We start from the raw sequence: 13,784 nt of genomic DNA, 5'->3' as shown, positions 1-13,784 counted from the left end.
TGAGATGAAATAGTATGTTATAATGTTATTATTGGTGAGATGAAATATTGTTGTTATAATGTTGTTATTGATGAGACGAATAAATGTGATAATGGTGTTATTTGGTGAGAATAATATTGTGTAATGGTGTTGATATTGGTCAGATGAATATTGTGTAATGATGTTAATATTGTGAGATAATCATGTGTTTGAACTATGTATCATTGATGATGATTTATTGTATATACTGTTTTGGTGAGTTTTCTTCATGCATCATATCATTGTTAGGAAAATTGGTGAGTAGAATTGGTGACACATGCATGTATTGTTGGAATATTTTATTATTTAATTATATTCCAATATCATTATGTGGGCAAATATCGTAATAATAATTATATTAGCTATTTATCAATTGTGAGCCTTAATTGATTAGTGATCAAATTAAGTAATAAGGCTATTAGATTTCTATTTAGATAATTAATTAATATTTAATTAGTTGATATGGACTCAATGAGTGAATGTTCGGATGGCTCATTAACAGAATAATGGGAAACCCTAATGGCCATTCAATATTAAAGAGGCTATGGTCCCCAATACACAGTACACGGCAAACTATCTCTTCTCCCCATCTGAAGAGAACTTGAGGCATAAAGGTACAGGTTGAGGAAGAACCAAATCAGCCGCCGCTAACCCTATGTTGTGTGTTCCAGATCATCACACCTTTCTTCGTTGATCGTTGTTGTTGTTGAGAGGGTTGTCATGAAAGCTTTATGAGGTATTCCTAATATCCTAATTCTCAATATCTTTGATAAATCAAACATGTTGTAGTCCGATCAGAATCATGTTCAATGTTTTGTTTGCTTCCGCTATTGATTCATGGTTAATGAACATGTTTTATGAAATCTGTTTTTATTAAGACCTAAATTTCCAACAAGTGGTATCAGAGCGCACGGTCTTCATGTTAGATATATTGGGATTTTATGTTCACTCTATATATGTGTGATTTAAATTTACGATGATTGTTCATGGATGGCTTTATTTAATAGTTTATCGAAGCCTATTTTGCACCAACCTCATCATGAAATTGGGGTTTTATATCCGTGCTTATTTTGGTTATTATTATTGATCTAAACAACATTATTTGTTTACGATTGATAATTCGGTAATTGTTATCTATGTTGCTGGAAATCGTTTTATATCATGATCTAGAAAATTGTTTGCATCGCGTTGATTTACAGCCCACTGTTTTTTGTTATATATACACCACTGTAACAGCCCAATTTTCGTTAGATTTATTTTAATTATTTTTGTGTGTTTAGATATGCTTGTATGTGATTAATTGTTCATGCGTGCATTTTGATTGGTTTTCGTGTTAGAAGGGTATTTTAGTCATTTTGGACTTAGGGGGTATTTTGGTCATTTTGTGAGCAAGGGTAAATTAGTAATTTCACCGTGTAAATTATTTTAGTATTGTTTTGGGTAGGAATAGTTATTTTTACTAAGTTACTAGTAAGTGGGGTAATTAATTAAGAGCCGGTAACTATTCGTTATTTTTTTCCTACCGTTAAGTGAGTAGAAACATTTTGAATTGATTAATGAGTATGTTGAACCCATTAAGACATTAAGGGTTAAACCCAATAGTGAGGAGCCTATTTAAACCTTAGTCTTGGAGGAAATTAGGTCACATAGAATCATTTGTTCATTTTCATAAAACATTTCAAGAGAGGTAGAGAGAGAAAGAGCTAGAAAGTGGGTTTTGAAGAGAGAAGAACTTGGAGAGCAAGAAGAGGGTAGAGTCTTGGAAATGGGTTAAGTCTTGGAAATGATTTGGAAGTATTGGGGTTGGATTAAGTGACTTAAAAGCGATTATTTGAGAAAATTCGCATTTGAAAGCTGATTTCTGCATGGTCTGATGCTGTCAAAATCATGAAGTAATTTCACGAATCGTAAGGCGATTTTGACAGCAACGGCAAATCTTTGCACAGTCTGATGCTGTCAAAATCATGAAGCGATTTTACGAATCGTGAGACGATTTTGACAGCAACAACAAATTTCTGTATAGTCTGATGCTGCCGAAATCATGAGGCGACTGTATAAATCATGAAGCGATTTTGACAGCCCATAAACCTCAAAAATGCATTTTTCTTCAACCCAATTGCTTCCAAACTTATTTCTAAGTGTAGAGACTTTATCCTTACTATCAAGGGGTGTTTCTATGAAAGAAATAACTCTGTATAAAGGGTCTAATGAGTTATTGTGTTGCTTGACATTAAATGAAGTAATTATGAGACGAACTTAGATAAATTTTTGGTATTTGTCAGCATTGGCCTATGAAACACACACGTATACGCAACTGCACACAAATGTGATTATTGTATATGCATAGTGAAGGTAAATGAGTTGGTTTCCTTGTTTCTCTATAGTTAACCGGAAAATGTGGATTTTTGTCGAAATAAATAAAACTTAGGATTTTCTCAAATGAACTTGGGCGAAACTTTGAACTAACACTTGATGGTTTGTAAGTGGCCTATGTTCATGCTTATATGTTTGATTAGGATTGAATTGTAAGATTTTATACTTGAATAAGTTGTCTTGCTTTGAAAAATGTCAATATTGATCGTTTTGTAAAATGATACGAACTTTGTCGAAAATGATCTTTAAAACCGAATATTTTGCAAATCTTTTGCGAACAGCTTTATATGATTATATATAGATGTATGAATGATTGATAGGTGTTGAATATGATGTTTATCATAGTGTGATGCATTTTCTCCTTTACTTGGATTGTGAGAAATTGTATGAAGTTGTTGAATTATATGATGTAGTTGATGTTGATGGATGCATTTATGTTAATTGATGGTGATATTGTTGATGAACGCATATATGCTAAATACAGTAGAAACTCTTTGAATTAATACTCGCTAAATTAATAAACTCTCTAAAATAATAAATTTGTCCGGTCCCGACTTGGGCCAATGTAAAAAATTGAAAAACTCGATAAAATAATAAGATAATAATTTTTCGGGAGATCCCTTTATAATTTTCGGTCCCAAGAAAATCATAAATTAATAATTCATAGAAACTGGTAAAAAAATATATTAAGAATACATTGAACACATTTGTTCCTCTTGTTTACATTTACACTTCAAAAGTCATTATTGATTTCCAATGCATATGAACACAGTAGTTACTAATTTACGTTGAGTCCCAAGGTTCGTTGCAACATAATTCTAAGAGGCATAGACTAATTTGCCTTTTTGTTTGGTATGTACAGTATAATTACTTAAAAACTCTTTAAATTAATAATTATTAATTTATCGATAAATTAATAACTCTCTAAATTAATAAATTTCTCCAGACCTAACATTATTAATTTATAGAGTTTGAATTGTAATGGTGTTTGATGTCGTTGTTTATGTCGATGAATTATAACATGACATATATGTTGTTGGTTGTTGACGTGTTGAATTTATGCAAGCAAAAAGTTGAAGTTGAAATATGGTGATTGCATGTATAATATTGGAGACGATTATTGGTGACGAGTATGTGTGAACATATGCATTGTTGTTGAGTCATATGTTCATGCATACATGACTGATGGTGACAGATTTTATATCCATATTGGCGACAATTATAATGTTTTTGTTGCATCATGAGGTGACGACCTCGGTGTTGACTCGGTACCATATGCATCTAGAAGATTCTAGAACATTACATGCGTTTGAATAGTTGATGAGTCGTGTCATAATTGAATATGTGACTTGGTGAATTGATGAAATTTGGTGAGTGTTGTGATTACGTGGATTGGTGTATATGTATATTGGTGGATTTTTGTTAATGATTGTGAATATTTGGACTAGGCTCTAATTGCATGTCTTACTTGATTGTGCTTATACACTTGGTGAATCTATTTGATGATAATTATTTAGGTAATAGTAATGAGGTGAGGGTTGTATATGTGTGAGTGTGTGTGTGTGTGTATATATATATATATATATGATGTGGTGATTCCTTTGATAATGATGATTGCTTGCTTATAACTTTGAAATGATGAATTGTATTTGTTGAGTTAAGTATGCTAAATGAAGAATAAGGTGAGTAATCCTTTCATTGATTGATGTTGATAAATGATGAGCTTATATCGATGACTTGATTAGAGATTGGATATGCTCGCTATGCTATGTTAGTATTGTGATAGCTTGCTGTGTATGGAATGGGGGATAATAATCATGTGATGTTAGTATTCTAGGAGGGATGGGTATGTATATGTGATATGCACGAATCCTTGAATGCTTATGTTTTCATATGTTGATTATGATTGATGTGAAGCTAACCCCCAGTGGTCTGTGGTGGACCGCCTACCTATTTGTATGAATGGATAGACGGCGTGCAGGATTGATCTTTTAGCTTGCTTGGTGAGTTGCTTGAGGATAGCGGGAGCTTCCTCTGTTTATCTGTTTAGAGTCTTAGATTAGGATCTGATTAGGATGTCAGTCTTATGTTATCTTGGATGAATTATGTTGTTGAGATTTACCCATGTGTCGGGATTTGGATATTTTATTTGGTGACATATGTATGAGTTATGACATGTATATTTTGGAGATGTATGTTTTATATCCGCTGCGACTGTTGAGAAATTTTATATATGCATGTTGTTTTGAGATCTCTTGGAGAGCGTAATGTCTATTTCTTGAATAAATGTATTATTCGCGTGTTTTATCGCTTTAATAGAAGTAGGGCGTTACAACAACCGAATGAATTGGCTTTTGGTATCATTTAACTTGATTGGTTGGCATTTTCATGATAATTATATATGTTGTTTTAGATTTGCACATGTGTGTGTATATGTTAAAATTTCATGGTTCTCGTTAATTATTATCTATATATGACATGAATATGAGACATGAATAAAGCTATTTTTCTTATTATTTTTATTAAGGGATCCGTATCACAATTATTTGGAAATTGATTGAAGGTTTGCGTCCTGTTCTTTTAGTCTTTGGATTGTATATACAATGGATCCGGATTCGGAATACTTGTTAGCCTGCGTTTCTTTGGCAAATAAAATATCACATAATGTTAACTTGTTATTTTGAATAAGAATAAATAATGTGAATCAGTATGAATTTTGTAACAAGGTTTATCATTTTGGTAGCCGATCATACTTAGGAACCTATTTTTGGGAAAACACTTTTTCTTCAATGTTGCAAGCTGTGAAGAATTAGTCAGATGAAGTTTTGTTTTTCAAAAATATAGTTAAATTTCTTTCGAGTTTCAGAAATTTTGAAAGTAAATATTTTGATAAGGATCTGATGTAGATTTGAATTTTATTTTTTGTTTTTGGTCATTTGATTTTAAATCAAATATTTTGGTTTGTATAAATTTCAAATATTGTTATCATATCTTGCGGCATAATTTCTATTTGAAATTAAGGGGGTGTATTGGATTGAGATTTTAAAAGACTATTTTGACAAAAAAAGTCTTGAAGATTTTAAAAAATTGTGGAGGAATGTATTAACTTTCATGGGATTTTAAAAGACTTTAAAGATTTTGAGGGATTTTAGCTCATAGACTTTTAAAGATTTGAAAGTATTTTATGAGAATTCATAAGATTTGAAATGACTATCAAATTTTAGCAATAATTCAAAATTTCAAGAGATGACTAAAGATAAAAAGGCTACTTTTATGTTTGGCACAGGTAGATGTGGTGTTCGAACCTTTACAATGTTTGGGCATCACCTAATGTGTTTTGTATATGTCTGACTGACATTGTGTATTTTTAGGAATTCCTTAGGCACGTCTTGTACTTTGGGGGTTGCCTGGTTTGTGATTAATATATTCCATTTTTGATTGTTAAAAAAAAATATGACTAAAGATAATAAAAAATCAAAGGTTTGCATGATAAGAAATAAAATTGATACAATTTTTATGGGTTTGATTACTTATTATAATATAATATAATAATAATTACTAAGAAACTCATTGATAAAGTAACCAGAAAAAAAACTCATTGATAATAATAAAAAAAAACATGTAAGAGCATGAAAAAAAAATAAACATGAAGTAACATGATCTTTAAGTAAAAAAAATGTGATTAACAACAACCAATTCGTGAAGAAAATAAAACGACTAGGATAAAAAAAATAAAACCTGGAAAAATCCTGGAAAACAAACATAAAATAATGATACTGAGAGAGAAACAAAAAAGTGAAATAGGTATCAACATTGTAGAGTTCATGGAAACTTGGAACTTGCTAGAAAACACAGGTAGATATAACACACGTTGATGACTGAAGTGAGAGGAGTAAAAAGTCTCAAGAAATCTCAAGTCTTTGTATGAGATTGTTAGTTTTGAAATTTTTAACTAAAAAGTCTCACAAAATCCATTCTATTAAGTAATCCATTGAAATCTATACATTTTTGAATATCGAGAGACAATTTTTAAGTTGTGAAAAATCTTGATAGAATACCACTGGATTTGGTTGGACTCTTTAAAAAATCCTGAAAATCTTAATTGAATACCACCGGAATTATTTATAATCTTTTAAAATCTTGATTGAATAACTCAGGATTTTTTTATAACTAAAAAGTCTTTTAAAATCCTTCGAAATCTCAATCCAATACACCCCCCTTAGTTTTGATTCACGAAGATTTTGTACATAAAGTTTATTTTGAGAAGTAGGAAAATAAAGATTAAAATATATTTGTGATATATTTGTTGCCTTTTAATAATGAATCTCAAAATATTATGAACATTTTTTTTGGTAAATAAGGTAAGAAATTGGTTCTTTAAAGTTTGAGAAATAATAATTCTAGTTTTGTTTGTTTATTTATAAACACTAGCGGAAAGACGAGCACTATCGTGCCCGTCTGTCCGCTCTTTCTACTGCGCTAACGCATGTGATTATTTTATTATGTTTGTTTGTATAATTTTGATTAAATTTTTTAAATTTTTAAATATTAATGAAAATTATTGATATATTGATTTATAAACAAAATATTGTCAAGTTATATAACAATTATTGCTCTTTAACATTAATTTTTGCTCACATTTGTTACTAATAAAGGATTTAAAGTCTAATCTTTAACATAATATTTTGCTCACGTTTTTTACTAATATTTTTTTCCAGAGGATTTAAAATCCAATTTTTAACATTATTTTTTTCTCATGTTTGTTACTAATCTTTTTTTTTTTGCTCACGTTTGTTGCTAATCTTTTATTAGAGGATTTAAAGTCTAATATTTAACATGTTTGTTACTAATATTTTTTTAGAGGATTTAAAGTCCAATCTTTAAAAATATTTTTTGCTCACGTTTGTTACTAATTTTTTTAAAGGATTTATAGTCCATTTAATATAGTGCTAACAAATCTTTTTCTAAAAGATTTCGAATCATAATATTTTGCTCAAGTTTGTTACTAATATTTTTATCAGAGGATTTAAAGTCCAATCTTTAACATTATTTTTTGCTTAGTTTGTTACTAATTTTTTTTCCTCACGTTTGTTACTAATCTTTTATTAGAGGATTTAAAGTCTAATCTTTAACATTATTTTTTGCTCATGTTTGTTACTAATCTTTTTTTTCGAGGATTTAAAATCCAATCTTTAACAACATTTTTTGCTCACGTTTGTTACTAATTTTTTTTAGAGGATTTATAGTCCAATCCTCATCGGCTATTATTTTTGTTTAAAAAAAATTAAAAAAAACTCATAGACTCGTGAGAAATAAAGCAGAAAAAAACATAAACTTTGGATTATTTTTTTTCATAAGTGATTATTGTTCAACTTTGATCTTCTCAAATTCTGATTTATCCATTCATCTAACAAAAAAAAATAAAAACAAAGCTTGAATTGTAATGTTGGCGGAAAGTAAATTACTCGAAGGATAAAACAGAAAGATATTCAATTCATGAAGTGGACCTTAAAGATATTTCATTCAATGGTACTTCAGAAGTATTAATCAAGTTCGTGAGCCTTGTAACTTTCTAATTTTTTAGAGGTGATGAGATGTGATCAGAGGGTACTATGATGAATTCTGGATCGATTTGAATTCATAAGAAGAGACATAAAGAATGCAAATATAATTTTTAAACTTTTTGTGAGTTTCATCTATTGTTAACGGTGGTAAAAGAAAGTTAACGATGACGATTAGTGACATTGATTATTATTAATTCACGTGTTATTTTATAATTGGCTATTTGTATTTAAAATTAAGGTTATTTTTGGAAAGAAAATTCCAACCCAAAAGTGTGCTGAAAGGGGTAGTTTTCTTTATGTATAGTATAGATAAAGTATATTTCCTTATTTAGGAAATAATTGAGTCTAGAGTTATTCATTATTTTATTTAAAGAATGAATTGGTATAAGTGAATCAATTGTGGCATTTATATTTTGGTGTATATAAGATTCAATTTTCTTTTGGTTTGAAATTGAATATTTTTCTACAATAATATTTATTCTTATCATGCATTTTGAATATATTTTATGCGATATATGTAAATGTATTGTCATACACTCATTAGTGTGATTTGTGACTTGCATCTTCTTTCAAATTCGTGAGTTTGTCTTCACACTTAAGTATTGTCATACACACATTGGTGTGATTTGTGACTTTCATCTTCGTTCAAATTCGTGAATTTGTCTTTACACTTAAAGGTTGTCGAGTGACCTTATGGTTACTTATCAACATAATGGACTAATTCAGCCTACATTATGTCGGTAGTGCATTGTAAATTTAAGATCATTCCCATATAATTTGTTGTGAAATGTCTAGTAATTGCGGTTGTTTTGGTTGAAACAACATATTGCCAAAGTAACCTCTGTTGCGTAGATTTGATTCAACTGAACTTATAAAAGACCACTACAAGAATTTCCTATATTAGTGACCAATTTAAAATTGCATTACTGACAGATTTAGACCCTCGGTAATTACTGGCGGTCTAAACCCTCAATAATGTAATAAAAACCCTCAATAACATTACTGACGGAATAAAACCTCAATAATTCGGTTAATTATGGTACTGACGGATAAATTCCGTCTGTACTGCAATTGACAGATCTGCCTTAGATTAGTGGCGGATTTTTTTCGTCAATAATGATGTTGCACATGGGATTGAACTAGTGAGGAATTTTAATCTGTCAGTAATGTAATGAGAGATTAACAAATCCACCAGTATCCCTTTATTTCCGCCACTAACCAATTAATTCAACTTATAATAATAAAAAAACAAAATAAGAAAATTAGATCAAGCAGAAACAAAAACACGCTTCAGAAGTGAGAACGCGTTCTCTTCTTCTCCCAACCAACAAAGCCAATCGATCCACAAGACAACCACCACACCGCTGCCGGCCAGCCGCCGCGACCACTCAGCTCCTTCGCCATCCATCACTGGCTCAATTACTCTCCTCCTTCTTCATTTTTGAGAGTTATCTCCATCTCTCTTCACAAACCCTAATTGTTGTAAGTAATGTGAAATTGAAATATTGAATGTAATTTTCTTCAATTATGATTTTGATTTGATGATTACATGAGTTCTTTAGTTGATTGCCATGAGTTCTTTTGGAAATAAAAATCCATACTTTCAATTTCTGTAGTACTGTTATTGTTAATATGGCTTTATGCCAAATTTCAATTCGACACTTTCACTTTCAGTTTTCTGGAGTAAATGTAATTCCGTAAGTGCTTTATGGGACCCCTAATTGTTGTTAAAACTGTTATGTTCAATATATTGCTCTGTGTTATGAAAGTGTTGTTGCTGTTATTGTTCACTTTCACTTTCACTTCCTGTTATGTTTCAATTTTTGTAGTACTCTTACTGTTATTGTTCACTTCCACTTTCACTTTTACGTTATGAAAGTGCTCTGTGTAACTTGTGTATGTTATTTTCAATATAGTGCCATTGATTTTCTTTTCCAGTTACACTTTAACATGCCTCTCAGGGACAAGAACTTGTGTATGTTTATTAATGTGTAAATAAGAACTTGTCTATAACAATGTTTCAAAAGAGCAGACTTAGTGTCCTGTCCTTGGTTGCCTGTTCTCTGTCAACAACTATCTTTGCTTCATATTATGCATAAACCGTATGTCGAAGTTAAGATGAAATGAAATTGATAAATTGTTTCTTTGCAACATAAAAGTTAAGATGAAGATTCAAAGAATCGATTCTATTTGATGGCGGGATGACGACTACCCCAAACTTTTTTGTCTGGCTCCGCCACTGCATCTGTCCATTAGCCGAGGAAGAAGATGAAGGGCTCATGTTGAAGAAGGAGTAAAGGGCAGAAGAATGAAGGTTTGGAGCTTGGTGAAGCCACACATATCATCAAAATCTTGAGGGATCTCTACTAATTGAGGTGAGTTTCTCAAATTAGGTTTTAATTATAGCAAAAGGGAACTCGAATTAGCAATTAGGATCAAGGAAATTTACATGTAGTAGAATGAAATTGAAACCCTAATTGATTTTCCCTTTTTGTTGTTGTTGTTATGTTGTTACATGTGTGGATTTTGGTTAGCAATCACATCATTTGAGTAGTTGGAAGCATTAAATTCAAATGGAAGTGAGTTTGGAGCTAAATGTCAAGTGATTGTAGAATTGGGGAAAACTTGAAGGGCATCAAAGAATCTATATAAAAACTTTAAAAATCTTGGTGTCAGAAATTCTTACAACTAAGATATGGTAGATCTGTTTATATATATATGGTAGCTCTGGAGCTTTTGGCTGAGATATGATCGATAAGGTGAAGACTATACACAACTTATAATATCCACTCTTACTTAGAATTTAGAATGAACTTAATTCAAATCTTCTAAAATGGCTTATAAAATAAGGACTATCTACAATTTATAAACACGTGTTCAAATCATATTTTATCTTGTTTCAGACTTTTAATTGTTGGGGATATTTATTTTTAGTCTCTTTGATTTTGGAATAATTCGATTTAATGTCAATAAAACTAGATAATTGGGGTCTTTATTTTATTCTTATAATAAGACTTTTAATTGTTTTTCTCTTCAACCTTGTTGATGTACCATTCTTCTCCATTGGCAAGTTCCACTAATAGTAGCTGAAGGCACCTATTTGGTTTATCATAATCTGTAAGTGATAGTATCGTTGGTATTTTCTTGGTCCAATGAAAAAAGGTTTTTCATTTGTATTCATAAGTGAAAAATTATGTTCAGGTGAAAAATTTTGTGCTATTTTCAAGTCAAATTTATGCCTAATTTGTTTTTGTGTAGTTTACAAATCCTTGGATGTTTTTGTGTTTGTCTTTTCTGTTGAAAATTTGACTTTGAAGATAGATATTATAGTAATGCCATGATAAATTTGATTTGAGTGGGAGATGGATCATTTGGAGGCTCATTTGGAACCCACGGGAGTGCCTAATCCGGTGAGGTATTTCTGTTGGTGGATTTTGATCGGTGTTGTTTAGGCTGTCGCAATCTGAAGGTCCTCTACAGCTGCTACTGAATTTTCTGGCTTTGGCTAATTTATAACAATGTTAGTTGATTGTTTAGGGACTGTTTAGATGTTTTTGGATCGGCTGATGTTGCTGTTTTATTTGATTTTTCTGACATTTTGTTGGGTGCCTACTGCTGTTTGTTGTTAGCAGCTGAGGTTTGTTGGTGCTTTTTCTGTTTTTAGGTTATTTGAAGGTGTTTCCACCTATATACGGTATTTGTAGTTCCTTTCTTTTGGGATCCTTGTACGGCTTGTGCACGAACTCCCATTAATATATTATGCTGCTAAAAAAGAAACATGACTGTTTGAAGGTTTGAATGCATAAACTCTCACCTCAATTTTTTTATTGAATGCTTGTTGAATAGAGAATTTGAGGTCTTCAGGTTTGAATGTGTAACATGCCTTTTAAGTTTTAGTTGTCAAAGTAGTTGATGTTGTTTTCAGAGTGTGTGTGGTGCATATACTCAAATGTTACATAGATATACTCCTTTTCTTTTATGGTGATCGACTCTAATTTTCTTCCTTATTATTTTGAATTTGTGCCACTAAAAGTTGTGAGTGTTTGAATTGTTCAATTAATGTTAATTTCTTGTTTCACTTTTTTGTTTTCCAGAAGCTAGCTTTGGTAACACATTAATTGACATTTAAGGGTCAAGCAACATCTAATACTCAAGAAGTGTTGAAGGATTTGCAAGGATTTTGAGTTAGGAGAGAGATCAGATCAAATTTTCCCGAATATTATGATACTTAGTTTATTAATTTAGTTTTTAGACTGTACAAATATTATTGATATATTTATGGTTTTGTACGAAAATGATTTATGGATTGTACGAATATTATGATGATATATGTTGTGTAATTAATTTGTGTCTTATTAAATTAAAATTGTATTTCATTAATTTATTTGCGTTTAATAAATTTTATTTCTTTAATTGAAATTAAAAAGTGGAAAGGAATCAAAAAAAAGGGGGAAGTACATTACTGGCGGAAATTTCCGTCAGTAATTCAGATTTGTATAAACATTGCTGGCGGAATTTTGCCTCAGTAATGGAAAGGTGGTTTTGACAAAGCATTACTGAGGGATTGTTCCGTCAGTAATTACTGGCGGCATAATCCCTCAGTAATGCTTTGTCAAAACTACCTCCCTATTACTGAGGGAAAATTCCGCCAGTAACATTACTGACGCTCATATTACTGAGGGATTCGAATCTGCCAGTAATACATATTAGTGAGGGATTTTTTGCATTACTGAGGGATTATGTCCCCCAGTAAAAACCAAAATTCTTGTAGTGGACGTAGTATGAAATTATCCATGTGAGTTGTCGTCGTCCCCAAGGAAGACACAACTTGACCAGATAATTACATGCATGTGATAGTAAATGTGTGGTGGTGATAAAGTAATTTTTCATGTGAATAATAGGATACCTGAAGGTGACTATTATTTAACATGACTTATCACCCTATTTAATTTATATTAAAATTATCTAGTAATTGTAGTTGAGTTGGTTGAAACAATAATGTTGCCCAAGTAACCTCTGTTGCGTAGATTCGAATCAACTAAACTTACAAAATATGTAGTGTGTAATTATTTATGCAAGTTTTCATCGGCCCCAAGGAAGGCACAACTTGACCGGATAGTTACATACTTGCGATGGTAAATATGTGGTGATTATAACGTAATTATCCATGTGGGTAATAGGATGCCCAAAGGTGACTATTATTTGATAGGACTTATCACCAATGTTTGATCATTGCATTGAGAGTACCGCTTGCAATTAATTCTTAGCAATCCAAAGATTGTGTTTTAATGGTGCGCTTGGTATCTTGTTGAGGTCTTTTGTTTACAAATAAAGAAGCACGTTTCTATAATATTTTATTGACATGTGTGATAATATTGTGCGAGTGTAAACTTATTTATATATTTAAAAGTTTACATTCACACAAATATAATGGTAAACATATGACAATTATAAGAATTTATTCTTTATCAAAGTAAATTGTCATTGTTTGTTCATTGTTGTAAAATAACGTTAGCAATTGATATTATTGTTGAAAGACTTAATATTGATGGTGCACTAGGTATTTTGGTGAGTACTTTTGCTACTCTTGTTCTCTTTAAGATAATATAGTTTATGTATTTGTTAATTTGAGTTAAATTTTTTAACTGTTAAAAACTTTAACTTTTAGGAATTAAAGAATAATATTAATATTGTTCTTGGATCTAGACCTTAGATGAAGGTGGTGGAACTCACATTCTCTTACATATTCAACACCTAGTGTGAGAATCAAGTTTGACAAGTGAGTATACACCAAATTTCATAGGTCATGTGAGGTCATAAAGCTAAAAT

General features: G+C 30.8%; 1 long non-coding RNA gene across 4 annotated transcripts; it reads left to right on the top strand.

Moving 5' to 3' along the window:
* Window positions 1-9,219: 9,219 nt before the first annotated feature.
* Window positions 9,220-12,299, top strand: LOC146900879 (uncharacterized). Of its 4 annotated transcripts, none has more exons than XR_015022046.1 (3): window positions 9,220-9,437; window positions 10,115-10,330; window positions 12,050-12,299. It is a non-coding gene; the product is annotated as an uncharacterized LOC146900879 (long non-coding RNA). The 4 variants fall into 4 exon arrangements; XR_015022047.1 differs by having other exon boundaries at window positions 11,620-12,299; XR_015022045.1 differs by having other exon boundaries at window positions 11,027-12,299.
* The last annotated feature ends 1,485 nt before the right edge of the window (window positions 12,300-13,784 follow it).

The sequence above is a fragment of the Medicago sativa genome, chromosome 8 (assembly GCF_051527215.1).
Source record: "Medicago sativa cultivar Bolivia chromosome 8, Bolivia_mono, whole genome shotgun sequence".
Taxonomy (NCBI): Eukaryota; Viridiplantae; Streptophyta; class Magnoliopsida; order Fabales; family Fabaceae; genus Medicago; species Medicago sativa.
Note: the sequence above shows the minus strand (reverse complement) of the source record. Positions and strands in the feature narration are given on the sequence as shown.